General features: G+C 48.4%; 3 long non-coding RNA genes across 6 annotated transcripts in view; 2 read left to right on the plus strand and 1 right to left on the minus strand.

The window, feature by feature from the left end:
- Positions 1-1,268, plus strand: part of LOC107314369 (uncharacterized) — a 35,293-nt gene extending 34,025 nt beyond the window's left edge. The window contains exons 9-10 of one of the 2 annotated variants that reach the window (XR_014946942.1): positions 637-847; positions 1,045-1,268. This is a non-coding gene — a long non-coding RNA (uncharacterized LOC107314369). Of the gene's footprint in view, positions 1-636; positions 848-1,044 lie in introns of those variants that run through there. The other variant, XR_004307545.2, reaches the window with a different exon arrangement.
- The window catches only part of LOC107314353 (uncharacterized), a 21,161-nt gene continuing 5,910 nt past the window's right edge, over positions 1-15,251 (minus strand). Inside the window, exons 2-3 of one of the 2 annotated variants that reach the window (XR_014946950.1) lie at positions 7,615-7,690; positions 1-285 (exon numbers count right to left, since the gene is read on the minus strand). This is a non-coding gene — a long non-coding RNA (uncharacterized LOC107314353). Of the gene's footprint in view, positions 286-3,342; positions 3,476-7,614; positions 7,691-15,251 lie in introns of those variants that run through there. The other variant, XR_014946951.1, reaches the window with a different exon arrangement.
- On the plus strand, positions 1,890-8,164 carry LOC146760626 (uncharacterized). 2 transcript variants are annotated; one of them, XR_014946947.1, is made up of 3 exons: positions 1,890-3,003; positions 3,639-3,723; positions 7,936-8,164. It is a non-coding gene; the product is annotated as an uncharacterized LOC146760626 (long non-coding RNA). The 2 variants fall into 2 exon arrangements; XR_014946948.1 differs by having other exon boundaries at positions 1,922-2,050.

A 15,251-nucleotide genomic window follows, 5' to 3' on the forward strand; every position in this document is an offset into this window, starting at 1 on the left:
GATTTTGTGATGTATTTATTTGTACAAGTTTATCAGGCGTGAACATGGAGAGTATTTCATAAAGCAAGCGGCAGGTGTGCCACAAAGAGTATCAGAACTTTTCTGACAGGAAAAACAGATTCCTTGTCCTTTTGTCCTTCTCTCACCTGCCTGGCCCACCAAGGCCTTTGTCCTTCAGGGGTCCTTCAGTGTGATGGTAATGTCCTGGGCTGACATGGGCCACCTCTTGCTCTCTGTTAGGTGGCATAGGGAGGCCAAAGGCATCACTGAGGTTCTTGCACCCACCTGCAAACAAGATTAATTAAAAAATATTAACAACTCAAAATGTCCAGGGCGATGCTTTTTGGTCAGACATGCCTGTTCTGAGAGAGATAATCATGCCGTAGTGCATTAGCCTGTACAGCCTCAGGTGCCACCACCAGGTACCATCCCAAGCAGGGAGGGCAGCAGGGACATGAGCTGGAAGGGGCCAGATAAGATGCAGCAGAGCACCACCATGTACTGATCCATCTAGTGTCATGGACTGGATACTACTGTCACTGCTTGGGGGCCTAAGATGGCTTTATTTGTAAAGGGACGCATTATAGAGTTTTCCTCCTTGTATGCACTGAACTGACACTCTGTTTTGTTTATTAGGAGGAATTGTTCCTGGTTGCCACCTTTCTCCACCTCAGCCAGCCCAGATAACTCCATGAACTGGTGGTTGAAACACTGCAGATACGATGGCCCTGGTTCTCCTTTACTCTAGAACCTTCTTGGATTGTGCTCATCACCAAAAAGAAGCACAAAGTGGATGTAAAGGTACTTCATGCACAATCCTGAGGCAATGCCAGGAACCTTAGCACAGGTAAGAATGAGACTTGAGATCTCTACAAGTACTATGAAATGCATGCACACTGCCCATGAGCAAGCAAAGGGGAAGAGGCAGAGGCAGAGAAGCAGGCAAAAGGAAAACAATTCCTGTTTATTCAATCTGTAATCGTAGGGAAGAGCAGACCCTTCAAAGCTTCCTAATTCTCTAACTGGCACGTTTTAAATTTCTAGCTGGAACACATCATGTGCAGTCCACAAACCCAGGAAGAAATGTATCTACACAGTTTTAATGTGATTTGCCTCAACTTCAGGTCAACCAAGCAGTACATCTGGATGACACAACACATTGCTCTTGAGAGCCCCAACAAAGCTCTTGTGTTGTTGCTGTGCTTTGGACTGAGTGTTATTCAGGCTCGATGACCAACTGGTGGTGCTAATGCTTCATTGGATGGGAGGTGAAGGAGGGTTCATTACTCCTCACTAAATATGTACATGCATTACACAAACCCTCTGCAAATTACAAAGTAGCTTTCACCAACCTTGCAATTAAAGGATCCAGCTTGATTTTTAACAGACACTTGCAGGAAGCAGTTACACACATGTATACTGAAATTTCATATGGCAGCACTTTAATCACAGTGGTTTCGTGGAGCAGGCATTTGCTTAGGACTCTTGACCTTCAGTCCTTAGCCCTTACATCAAGGTTTTGTGTGTTCTCTTGTATGTGTGATAGGATGTTTATTGGGTGGGAGGGATGTTAGATACTCATGCAGTTACACAAAGGGCTGTGAAGCAGTAAAGCATCAAGCTGGGGACAGGGGGATGGCTAGCCACACTCAGAGCAACCCAGGCAGCTGATCAAACCTGGTCTAAGCCTCAGTGAACAGGTGTTGCTCTGTGTTTCAAGCATTGTGTTTGTTTACTGCAACAGACCTGAGCTCCAAGAACAGCGGAGCATGAGAAAACATCTCATTTATTTCAATGAGGGAGCCAAGGTACAATTCTTTGTATCTGGTGGAGCTGTTTACTTACTTAGAGGTTTGAACCTAATGGTATTTTGCAACTCTGTCCCCTAGGTGTTGCACTGAGAGCCACCTGTAACATAAAGGTCACTGACAAGTTTGCAAGGGGTTGTCCTGTTGCCTGGAGAGGAGAGGGGAAGAAGAGAATAATTTTCTTTCGCAGCACACAGACTGTGAGAAGAAAACCCCTTTTCACACCAGTCCTGACCTGTGAGGTTGGTTCCCTGGCAGGGCTGCACAGGAGGCACGCAGAGTAACAGCGAGGAATGGAGCGGGGACAAATGGTGTGATATGGTGGTCGGTGGTTTGTGACATTCCAGGTGATGACAGCCACCATAGTGTCGCATTGCCACTGAGTCTATTTATTCCCTGAAATCATCTTCCTCTGGTAGCTGCTATGTGTGTGGAGCAGCAAGGTACCTCCAGGCCAGCAGGAATGGCAGGCTGTGCCCATCCCCAGCCCTGTGGGCAGAGGCATAGTTCCTTTTTATCTCTGGACTAAAGCATCTGTGGGTGCTATGCCAACATCTACCATCTACCACCCACTCTCCTGCAAAAACACCTCGGGAACTGTTGCATTCAGATGCTAGATTATGGCCATTCCACAAAAAGAAAACAGGACAGATCCCAAATGTGGGACTCCTCCAAGGTCAAACTCACAAAGGTCTCCATCTCCTCCTCTTGCTTCCTGCAGCCTGCCATGCCAAACTGTGGCTGTGTTGCTGCTGGTGCAGGATGGATTGTGTGGGGTATGCTAGTGAATGTGCTGCGTTTCTGCATGCAGTCCTTGCCTTCTGACATTTGCAAATTTATCCCTTAATCTCTGTGGTGCAGGATTTGCTGTCAAGGAACATTGTCTGGGATGAGCTGTTGGGATTCAGATTATCAACTAAACATTAATTATTCTTCTGACTAAACCCTCAACAGCTAGGCTAGATAATACAAATGTAAAGAAAGAAAGGAGTATGAGTCATGTTCTGTACTTGAAATCTAGAATGAATCCTACTGTAGGAGCAGAATCATATACCGTAAGCATATGTGTGCTGAGACATAACAGAGCAAGATCCTCAGCTGGGACTGAGCCAGGCATTGCATCTGGAACCAAAAGGCATGTTCATGAGTTGAAGCCCCCAATGTGCTTTATTTTGAAGACCCACAGGGATTACAGGTAACAACAAGATCTGTCAGACTGTGCTGAGGAAACTAAAATCAGAATAACAAGGAAGATCTGTTGATTTTTTTGCTGTATAGAACTACTTTCTTATGAATCACATTTATGCAAGAAACTGCTCAGACACAGAAGTAGTATAACTGCTTCCCTTAGAGAAGCAGTAACTGGCAAAGTATAAACGCAAAAGCATCAAACCTTTGTGAATGAAATTCCCTCCTGCCTGATGTCTTCACTAGGCAGGAAGACCCATGTCTTCAGTTTGTGTAGGTGGCTGCTCTAATTGCACCACAGGTTTGTATTTATATTTATGTCCCTGTGTTCCATGCGTGGTAGAAATGTCGTAGTGCTTAATTTCATCATGGTGTTGTCTCTGTGTTCAGCTGGTCTAGAGTGGAAGTATTTACTCTTCAGCCTATGCAACTAAGTGCTTTTAAGTCCAAGCCATGGCTCAGAATAGATCCATAAGGAGCTAATGAGAAGAATAAAAATCAGATAGTTAAAAAATGATGTAAGGTAGGGTCTTAATTTTTTATTATTAAATTCACAGTACATTAAATATTAAGTGTTCATAAACTTTGTTTTGTGCAGTGATAAATTAATAATATCTACATAGGCATGTTCTTTTACAACAGGGAGACCAAGAAATGTAGTACCGGAGGATCTTGTGTTGACAACTGAGGCTATTAGAATAGACTCCTTCATCCTCAATCATAAAAAGTAGGTAATGTTATTTCTTATTACTATTAAATGCAAAATGTCTTACTAGGAAACATGTATGTCATTACTAAAAATAAGTACCAGGGAATGTTTTGAGCAACGAAGAAAAAAATGTTCACAAATTGTATCTTGAGATAAATCCAGTGAAATGTTCTCTGCTAATCTCTACCATGCTCACACTGCTTTCCAACTTAATCTCATGTTAGCCCATAGCAGCTTGCATAAGGTTTATGTCCGAGGATGGGTGGTAATGACTTAACATGGCATGTTGTATTTTTGGGAATCATAATCAGCACTAATGGCCCCAAAATGCAGATCCTTGTGTTATCGAAATTTGTCTGCTGGCCTCTGTTTGGGAAAGGAAGGGTTAATGCTGTGTTTTGCTTCTTTTCTGTGAGCAGTGAACAACTCACTGATTAAGGGATTTTGGTAACTTTTATTGAGGTTTTAGCAACATTATTCATTCAAACCAATCTAGTGGTTTGATAAGGCTTGGTGGAGTGTGTATCTTCAGTTTCCTCAAGGAGAAGAGGCTTGTCTTTAGAGAGGCCATGGAGGTGTAGTTCAGAGTTCATGTAGTCTGGATGATGGTTTTAGCAAGTTATCCGTACATAGCCCAGAGCTTTGGTGTCTGAAACCCACAGGAAATACTTTTTGGAAATGAGTGGGTCAAAATGTTGGTTGGAACAAACAGATGCTGGTTGTTGAGTCTGGAAATATTAAATATTTTCCCAAACTAGGGATAGAAAGAGAATCATTTGAGATTTATGGGAATGGCAGAGAAGGAGCACCCGGACCTTCTCAGGCAGTTCTTGCCCCAGTTTTTACCCAAGCCCCTCAGTTGGAGGCCTGGGTACAGCAGGGTTGGAGCAACACGTGCTCCGGCTGTCTGTTCCAACGGCCCCAGCCAGCTGATGGGAACTAGGACATGCTGAGGAGCGGGCGCTCCCCACTCAGCTGCTGCAGTGGGCTCAGACCAGCTGGAACACTGAGGGCCGCCAGCAGCTCCCTGCCAGCCCAGCTCCAGGGGCAGCTTGAGGAGTGGGCTGGTGGGGACAGTAAGGTCCAATGGGGAAGGGATGAGCCCCAGGGGGAGCAGCAGCTGTAGCTCCCTGCCATGCTTCCCCAGCCCTATGCCCACAGCACAGCCCTGCCCATCCCTTCCCACTCTGGGGGCTCTGCCTGAGGGTGCCTCACCATTTCTCAGGCCTTCAGATCAGTGAGTAAGTGACCTTGTGCCTGTTTGGATGTGAGGAGGCAGAAGGGAGCCTAGTTTCAATGACAGAGTGCCAGTGTCCCCCTCCCCCTCTACACCAGCTGGGTGACCCAGCTTTTTGCTACATCAAAGCATGGGAAGAAAACCACCCCTGGCCAGGCACACTGCTGTCCCCATCCCACAGGGATCTGTCAAGCTGAAACTGCACCCCTGGCTGTGCTTGTAGGGCAGCTGAAGCACTTCCAGTCCCATTGACCCCTAACTCCATGGGGAACCCCCAGAGGAGCGCAGAGTGAGCCCCTCTGCATCGTGTCCCAGGTTGCTGCCAAACTGTGCTGTCCCACTGCTTTGCCTCTCAGCTCTGTGCCTTGTTTTGTCATTGCATTTTGTTTTAAAACCGGTCCAGCCCTTACAAGACAGGGCACTGATTTCTCATCCCGACTTCCTTTATTCCTTGCAAACCTCCTCTAGAAGGGCCTTCCCGGACGAGCCGAGCTGCAATGCGATCGGCTTTTCACTGCAGTCCTCGGGAGTCACTTGGTCAAGTAAAGCTGCTGTATGTAAACGCTGCATTCACTGCATAACAATTGGAGTGAAGTTTTTATGCACAGGGCTTTTTATTTTCCAATCAGCGGCACTGAGTTGGGACTTTTGGGCTAAACTGGTAGCTCTGGGCAGCTTTGAAGCATCACAAGTGGAGGGTTTTGTCTGCGGAAGATTTACTAGCAGCGATCTTTTATTCAGCCGTTTTATTAGCCTCCTTTTACATATGTATAGCGGTGAGGGGGAAAAAACCTGTTGTTGGTGAAGTGCAGAGTCTATTTCCCCTGTGGAACGCATATACACACAAAAAATAAAGTAAATTGTGTGAAAACCTGTGGCCCATAGGCCTCCCCAGCCAGCAAAATATCACCTTTAGGTAAGGTTTTCCCATAGCACCTCTGTGCCCCTCACCCTGAGGCTGAATGTTGGGGCTGGGGTAAGAAGCACACAGCTCTGGGCAGCGCTGCTGGAATCAATCTACTCACCGGCAGTGAAAGCAGAGGGAAGTTTTCTCCCACTTAACACGTTTTTTTATAATTTTCCCTGCAAGTTGTTGTTGAATTGAGCCCCGATGCGTGGACAAATTGGACAAGAAAAGTTTAAATGTTACCACTTTGGCTTCTCCTCAAGTGGTGCTGAGCACAGATGTTTGGAGGGGCCATCATGTCCCTGTAAGAATGGGGGCTTTGTGTGCATAACCTTACAAAGGGCAGAATAGCCCTGCTTTGCTGCCAGCCACGGGATCATCCTATCTTTATGTGTTGATTTATTAGGCCAGGGATGAATGAAACCGTAATTAATATTACTGAAGCATTAGAGTCTATTTAATTTAAATGCCACTGAATATTTCACTTTCAGTTGGGAGTGACAATGTGTTCGGGACTGTTGGTGAAAGCCTCAGCCATCTGTTACCCCTACTAAGAAGGGAAGACAAGAGAGACACAGGGAGACAGAGAGCATTGAGCTTTGTGGCTTTTCCAAGCCTCCAGGATCATCATTCAACTCAAGGGCAGCCAAGAAACATTCCTGCGCATTGGACCCTTCGTGTATAGGGGAAAGGCTGTAGGGACTGAAAGGGTATGAGGGCACAGCATCATCCTGGAGGGTGGGGAGAGAAGGAGGCAGAGAAAGGAAGGTGGAGTTTTATAGTGTGTGGTATGCACAGAATCACAGCAATCAAGCACTGAGGAAGGGGAGGACCGACCGGGGCACCAGGCTGCTTGCTGGTGATCCAAAAGCATCTTTAAAGGTGGGGATGGGGAAAGAGCCCAGGCTGGTCTGAATGCTGCCCGTGAGCCTCAACAGTGAGGGTGAGGTCCAGCCCCACCACAGCAAACCTCCAGGCTCTGATCTGACGAGCACCGCAACATTGGAGGCACGGGGACTTGTCTCTTGTGGTCTGTGTGGCCTCAACAAGGCAGAAAAAGTAAAGGAGAAAATAAAGGAGGCAGCCCTGGCCTGAGAGCAGTGGCAGAGAGGACTGGGCAGTGAGGTGCAGGCCTGGGGGTGCAGGGCTGGATGGGAGCAGCACAGGCACGGCAGTGGTGTGAGGCTCTGCCTCCCTGGGACGGCAATTAGCACAGTGGGGTGTCCTATAATTGGGATAATTTGTTCTCCCAGTTTTTCTCCCGCAAATGGATTTGATGCCAGAGGGAAGCAGTGTGACTCACACCTTGCCATGCCAATTAGCTGATAAACATCAAATGTAAACAAAGATGGCCTAATTAAGATTAGTCGCCCAACCTCAACATGCATCTTGTCGAAATCCCACCAGCCTTTTGCATCCAGACTTATTCTCTCCTTTTCTGGGCCTAAATTAGCGGCTTTGCACAAGAACTTCTTATCTCTGAGAGGAGCTTAGGGCAGGTAATGAGGGAAATTGGGAGCTGGCGGAGGGAGCAGTACCATCCCCATCCATCCCACCAGCTCCGCACAGGGACAGGCAGCTGCTGTTTGTCCAGGTGAGCACCACCCCAAGGTGTTTGTGTTCACCTCCAGGCTCTGCAGGTATCTTGGCCTCCAGCCATGCTTGGCACTGGGCCAGGCTGGCTGCTCCCTTTCTATTGCTGTGGCTTTGCAGCATCTCAGAACATTGATATGATTGGTATTAGGCTGCCTGGACTCAAACTCACCTCCTTTCCCAGAGTGAAGGTCCTCTACGAGTCCTCAGGGAGAGCTCCAATGGCTCTCAACTCTTTGTTAGCCACCCTGCATAGAGTAGGAATTAACTGATTACTACACGAACGAGGGCAGTCAAGCACCACTGATATCTCCTGCTTCCCACAGAACACTGCAGAAGGTAACCTGGAGATGTCACCTGCTCTGATTCGCCCTGATGAGAATGGTGTCTTGTTCGTGCAACAAATGAATGTCACTCTAATGTTATTTATTTAAAATGTTTATCTAAAATCTCAGCACAGCAAACCAGCAATTCTCTGTTGTGATTTTCACAGGTTCTGCTGGATTTTGGCTTTCTCTGACAAAGTGAAAGGGAAATGAAGGACACCGAGCTCTCCAGGAGGATGGCTGCAGCATGGCTGGAGTGCTCCTCGGTGCCCCCACCCCAGGGCTCACACCAAGCGGCCCATTCCTGCCAGAGTGCCTAAGGGAAATGCTGCCCATTGGCCAGGAAAACACCATGTAAGGAGAAGTGGAAGGTTTCCAGCTCCCAAAGAGCTGCTGGTAAGCATTTCCAAAGGAGCGTAAGAACACTTTGAAGTTCAGCCCATGAGTTAATAACCGGCTTTTGGGAGATGCTTTCAAATCATGTCCCAAAGGACCAAGTTGCACTTCATTTTACTAAACATGGGCACACAAGGTACAGCGAGGTTCACCAGATGCCCCTCCCAAGGTGAATGTGCTTTGACAGGAGAGCTACACACAGCTGATGGGCAGGATCACAGCTCCACATCCCCACCAGCTCCACAGATACTGCAGGAGACAAGATTGTAAAGCAGCACTGAGGCTGCATGTGTCCGGTGATGCACAGGGATCCCCTCTGTAGCATGGTGTGCACTAAGCCTCCAAAGCTGACATCCCTTTGAAAGCCTTCTTAATATATCCAATTATAGATTTTCAGCAACTTTGAGGAATGTTGGCTTTCCCAGCAGCTGACCTCATAAAACACCATTGAAACCATAAGGGATTTTGCTCTTGAGCTCAGTGGGGGAGGATCAGGTCCTACATAATTTTATTGTCAGCAATGATGACCTCTCTTCACAAATGAAGAATGCCCGTCCTGAACCATGCCCCTCAGAACGTAAACTGTTTATTTTTATAGCCGGATCCTTCCCCAAGTGGGATATTTGTGCATGGTTAACTTATCCTGGGCTTTAAATGCTTGCCAAGTGGCTTTAATAGCAGGATGTTGTTTAGAAAGATTGGGAAGGATTGCAGGCAGTAATAGAGATAATTGCCAAGGAGAGAGAAATGAATCTTCAGTCTGAGACCAAGTTGGCTTTATTGTTGGGTCAAGAGGGAAGGTCCAGAAAAATCCCTCATCTGCAACTAAAGGTGTAGTGATGGTTTGGGATTTAGGGAAGCTGGCAGCTGTCGACATTTTCCAATAAAAGCATCTTTTGAGGCTTAACACAGGTTTGTAATTCCATATAAAGGCACGAAATCCCCATTTCGCTGCAGGAATTTAGCATCGCAAGATCCAGAAAGCTGGAGGTGAGTTTTGGGGAGAGTAGCAGCCAGTGAGGCCCCGCACGTTAGTCATCCTGCGGGCGGGGAGCAGGCCAAGCGCCAGCCTCCAACCAGACATTATCCCACCCCATCATGCAGAATTAAGGTGCTTTGTGACATGGCAGCTTGGCAGCTCGGCCTTGTTTCCAAAACAAGCCACCCAAAATGAAGCTGGGGCAAAACCACTCCAACATATCAAAACTATGGAAGAATCATAGAGTCATTAAGGTTGGAAAAAGACCTCTGAGATCACCCAGTCCAGCCCCAACCCACCCACACCACTTCTCACTAACCATGTCCCTCAGTGCCTCATCTACGCAGTTCTTAAACATCTCCAGGGACACTGATTTCACCACCTTCCTGGGCAGCCTGTGCCACTGCATTATCACTCTTTCTGAGCAGGAATTTTTTCCTGATATCCACCTAATCCACTATTATCCTTATATTCTAATTGTTCCTAACATCCAACCTAAAAAAATCCCCATTTGCGAACACATCTCCCAGTCACCCAGCAGAACAGCATCCCTGCAGCGGCTGGTTCAGTTCCCCAGCCCGGGGCTGTGTTCCCAGCCAGGATGCAACCCCACTTCAGGAGCAGCCACCCTGGGCCCCCAGCCCACCCTGCACAGCGACGTGCTTGCACTTGGTGCATTGCTCGGAGATTTGGGGCTGAGGCGCGTTCCTGTGGCTGACACCCAGCCCGGCCTGCCCGTTCCTGCGCATCCCAGTGCAGGGCTGTCATGGCTCATTACCTGTCTGTCTGTGCTTCAAGCCTGGGTGACTTCTAATTTTTTGAAGCTTAATGCTGGGAAAACAGAATTGGTTCAGTTCACCTCCTGGATATGTGTGTTTATGATATACAACGTGATATCGTGCACAGCTTCCCAGCTGCTCTCACTGCTGAAAAATGGCCCTGCTTTATTCGTAACAGACCTTTCTCACAGCGTACCAACCGTGTGTGATGAGGGAACGCATCCCCAGAGTTATGCCAGAGCCTGGGTGCCATTTGCTCCTGCTCTGTCCAGGCCCACAGCCTGCAGTGACTGCAAGCCCCTCGCTGCGCCATTCTCAGCTGCTTTACAAGGCTGCAGCTAATGTCATAACAAGAATTAAACTGTCTCATCCTATTACGCCCATCGTAGCTGACTTCACTGCCTATTAAGGTGACAGTGCAGTGATTTGAAATTTGTGTTAATTGTTTACCCCGTGTTGCCGAGGCCTTCTTGGGGTTTGTGCAGCAGCCTGCAGGTTTCCTCTGGCCGTGGATAATCCATGTGTTCTACTTTATATGGACTCAGAGAGAATACCCTCATAGTCCAGGTCATGCTGTCTGCCCATGGAGGTCCTTGGCCCATTCATTACTCCACTTTGGTCACATTAGAAAACCCAAACCCATGGGAAGGGCATGGCTGGCTTTGGTGCTACAAGGCTTTAAGAGGTTTTTTGCCCTCTCTGATTCCTGTGTGCATCTATTGCCTTCGTTCTGTGCCGCAGACAAAAAAAATGAACTTCTACACGAGCTGCAAATGGGTCTGAAATTCCTCAGGCGCCCGGCACATTTTGCACAGTTTATAGCTTATAAACATGGTTGCGATTTGCAAAACTATTGCTGGTTATTTGAATTCCCAGCATTTCTACCTGGGGAAAAGCAAAGTCTCCCAGCTGCCATTAGAGAGCATTTCATTAGCGCAACCATTCACTATTTATATTTTGAGCAGAAACGCGCCATTTGCTGCCACAAATAAAGTATAAAGCTCTCCCTGCCCATTTCTGGCTGCTCCCACACCCGAGCACTGCACCCAGCGTTGTCCTGTGCTGCCGGAGGCATTGCCTGCTTTTAACGCCAACTTTGCTACCCTTGGAAAGCACCACTTGTTGCTCTCCAGCCTTCAAACACCCATTGTTCCCTATCTGTTTGGATGAACTTTTCCCATGTACGTTCATCTGGGATTTAATCACGATAAAACCACACACAATGACAGATTGTGGGTGAGCAAAAGGTGCTGGGCGTGCACAATGCGGTGCTTCAGCCCCTGCCTCTGTGTGCTGTACAGGAGTGAGAGCAAGGGGAGCCCAGCAGGCTCCACACAAGGGGTGAATGAGGCTGGGCACAGTGTGGGCAGGATGTGTCCTGGCTCCCCCTCTACCTGGCAGCCTCACATCTGCATCCGCATCTGCGTCCACATCTGCATGCTCATTGTGTCTTCTGCTCCCAGTCCCTCTAGCACGAGAAGCTGCAAATTGGAGGTAAAATGATTATGGAATTACTCTGAGGCTTTCCTCAAACTTGCAGACGTGGTCTTATTTCTCTTGGCCTCTGCCACCAGCAACCGCCTGAGTCACTGCTTTAGAGGAAAAGTGCACTTAGCTCTTCTGCGGCTACCGCTTCTCACCCAGGAACATCCGAGGGTGTTTAAGTATTCATGGGGTGTGGAGTTTGGGGATCAGATGGTTTCTGTACTTTTTTGCTTGGATTTCTACCCTTATCTTATGACATCCGCACTCGTTGCTGCTATGACCTACTTAGGAAACTGCTGGCACCTGCAGCAGCACTGCACGGCACAGCATGGCACACCATGGCATAGCACAGCACGGTGCAGTGTGCTGCAGCCCATGAGTCCCAAATGGTGTGGATGCACAACAGGACGTGGGCTGTTGGCAGCACCCAGCACTGCTCCCCAGCCTGAGCCTGGCGGAGCTGCTAACATCATTTGTCGGGTTTTTTTCCAGGAACGCTCTCCTCCGTGTCCACATTTTGAAAACAAAAGGCAAACAAGTTGCAGCAGACTTTCTCTTGCAAAATGAATTTGTCAAGCTCTGCTGCGTTTTGCTGAAGTGTAAGAAACTGAAATAAAAGTGATCAGAAAGTTAAGAACCTGGCTTCAGGGCAGAGAGCGGCGGGGATTTCGCTGCCTGTTTGCTCTTCCCAACGCTGGAGGTGTGGGCAGGTTTCCTTCTTGCCAGAGGAAATTATTAATGGCTCCAAGACCTTTCCAGACTGATCTTTTCCCTTCCCCGTTGCATTCTGCAGATAATACTTCGATAATGTTTTGCAGACAGTAATGAAAATAGCTCAGGAAATCACATTTTGAGACAGCGCTGGGGCTCTTCCCTTTATTCCATTCCATTTATCCATAGGCTCTGGCAGCAAATGGAAATTCCCAGTGCCCCCCCCCCCCACCAGACATATTTCTGTCTGCATTCTGCTGCTTTTTTTCTACCCCATCTCCTTCTGCTCTACGTGATCTGTCAATATTGGGTTTCCCTTCATTACACTTTCCCCCCTTAGCACTTGTTCTTCCTCGCTGATTTCTCTTCTCTTTACTGTTGCTTTTTGCAGGGTTTGCTTTGGTTCAGGACTGCTGCGCAGTACCTGAAAGCAACGAGCGTGGCTGTGTCTATCACTACAGAGCACTGTTTGCATCAGCTCTGTTTTGAGGCTCCAGCTCCTTGCTCACTGCTCACACTGCACTGCAATTACCCAGCCAAGGTAGTCGGTGTAATGAAGAGCTGTCAATACTGCATCTATCGCAGATGAAGCGTCTGCAGGTATGGATCAGAGCAATCTGCCATTGATTTTGGGATTCTCACTCCTCTGAGGACAAATCCATGCATTGTCCCCAGGTGATGGGTATTGCCTGTAGATTTCTGATTTCTGCAGGGTGTGTTGGTGTGAAGCAAGTATCAGTCTCAGTGCCACTGGGTGAAGCTTGATTGGAAGAGTGGGCACAAACAGTGCAGAGAAAACACTGCTGTGCTGCTGCACCTCCTATTGCATCTGTGTGTGTTGAGCCAGCCCTTTGAAAGCTCTTTGTGCTGCAGAAGATCCCATACAGGTAAGTGTGTCCTTATTGAAAAAGAGACATTCTCTTCTTGGGGCAGCTGGAGTGTCTGTGTATGTGGGCACACAGATTCAGGGAGATTTCTGAACCTGCAGCCCTATGCAGCACCCTGCTCGATGGGACCACAGCCTACACCAGAGTTGGTGAGGAATGGAGCATCACCACGCGCACTGATAGCGATTGCTGGAAGTATGTCCTCACCCTTTGCTCCCTGTGATGATGTGTCATAGAGATGACCTTTCTTTAAAACTTCTGAAACTTTTGACACTGAGATCACGTTTATAAAGCAGGAAACGGTGCAAAGCACAGGTCCAATAAAGGAACAAATAGAGGAGCACTGGGGCCGCTCATTTTGAAAGTGAACAAGGGCCAAGGAGCTGCGAGCTCTCCCTTGCTGGGGGCACACAACACCTGCTGGCACTGCCCAGCCATGCATTGCAGCCTCACTGGGTCGAGGGGCTCCTGCCCAATGTTGTCCCTGCGTAGAGCAGTCCTGTGCCACTCCAGCACGCAGAGGCTTCAGTGAGAGGGTGGATTGGGCCCGCAGAGCGCTTAGCACACATCCGGCAGAAAAAGATGTGACAGTACGAGCAGAGCACGTGTGAAAGTGTGAACGTGTGGCTGCGCGGTGCGTGGTGTGTGCGTGCTGTAGGCTGGGAGCAGCTGGGCCACGGCCTGCAGGGCTGTCCTGGGGACAGCATGGTGCCATATCCGTGTGAGTCTGTGTGTTTGTACTCTTGCATGTCTGTATGTCTGTGTGTCCACCTGTCTGTATGATCATATGGGGCAAGGAGGGGGGCAGCGGGGCACCCCAGCTTCATTTCTCCCCCATGGTGTGATGGAACACCTGACCCATGAATCCTCACTCTCCAGGCTGACCCCAAAGACCAACTTGAAGAGTCAGCCTTTCCCAGAGGGGGAAATCCTGCTGCCTTGCCCAAACCTGCTCAAACTCTCTGGGCTCCCGCAGCCCACTTACTGCAGAATTTTTGGCAGAATGCAGCAGAGCCCTGAGCTGGAGGTGGGCTCAGATCTGCTGTGGGTGAGCTTGAGCATGGGGCCAGAGCCCACAGTGGGGCTGGCCCTATCCTCTGCCTGCATGGCTCCATCCGACCAGCAGCCTGGATCCCCTCCCCTCCCGTGGGTGAGCGTAGGAGCTGTTGGTAATGAACGAGTGCTGCCATTCCCCTTGCCTTGGCTGCAGTATTTTTAAAGCTTTTTATTAAAAATTAATTTCTTTATTTTGTCGGAGACCCATCGCTCGGTCACGTGGCTCCCTGTCATGTTTCTATCCTTCCTACTCATATTCGAGTTATGCCATCAAGCTAATATATTGTGACTGCTCTTCTCTCTTGTGACAAAGCCTTGCAGCTGCCTCCAAATCAATAGATGTCAAAGAAATATGAAAACAATCATGACAGAGAACTTAAATCCTGGCTAGAGTCTGCATAATAAAAAATGTGCTTCTGTTCTCAAGGCAGCGGATTAATTTATCCCAAAGTTTAGTCAAATTTTATTCCGGTACCTTTTTCCCAGCAGATAGAGCTACATCTGTTGGGTTTGTAATGTAATTTGTAATTACTGCCCTTCATGTGGTCCAATGCCTTGAACCATCTTTAATTAAAAGCATAATTAAGGGAAGATCTAAAGGAAGACAATTACCAGATGGTCTTTTTTTTTTTTTTTTTTAGAAGCGGTTCGTTGCTCGGAGGGCGCAGCCCGGTCCGCTTCGGACTCGGCTTAAGGGCCGGAGGGGTCGGAGAGGGAGGGGGCGGGGGTCCGAGCCGGGGTTCGGGGACGAGCAGCCCCTGTCCCGGCTGAGATAGCGGCGGTGGCCGTGTGAGAGCCTCGGGGCGGCCCCAAACCCTCCTCCCGACCCCCCCCCCCGCACCTCGCACCTGGAGCCTCCGGAGGGGAACGGCCCCGAGAATGGGAATCAAGCAGCGGAGCGCAGGGCGGTGCGTGAGCTGTCGGAGGGAACCGGGCTGGGGAAAAAAAATAAAAAAAGAAAGAAAAAAAAAGAAAGAAAGAAAAGAAAAGAAAAGGAAAACCTCGAGCGGTGGTGTAATGTAAATTAAATTTTTGCTGTATTACGACGATTTCATTATTTGACTGTTCACATTCAAAGTAACGCAGCAATGAATTGTAATCATTTCAATTATCTTCAAGACAGTTTCTTTAGGACACAAGTTGTCACACATAAAGAAGCGCACTCCCGGCTCTCCGCGGGTCCATTTTCC

This window comes from Coturnix japonica, chromosome 5 (genome assembly GCF_054131305.1).
Source record: "Coturnix japonica strain WE chromosome 5, WE-NBRP24, whole genome shotgun sequence".
NCBI lineage: Eukaryota > Metazoa > Chordata > Aves > Galliformes > Phasianidae > Coturnix > Coturnix japonica.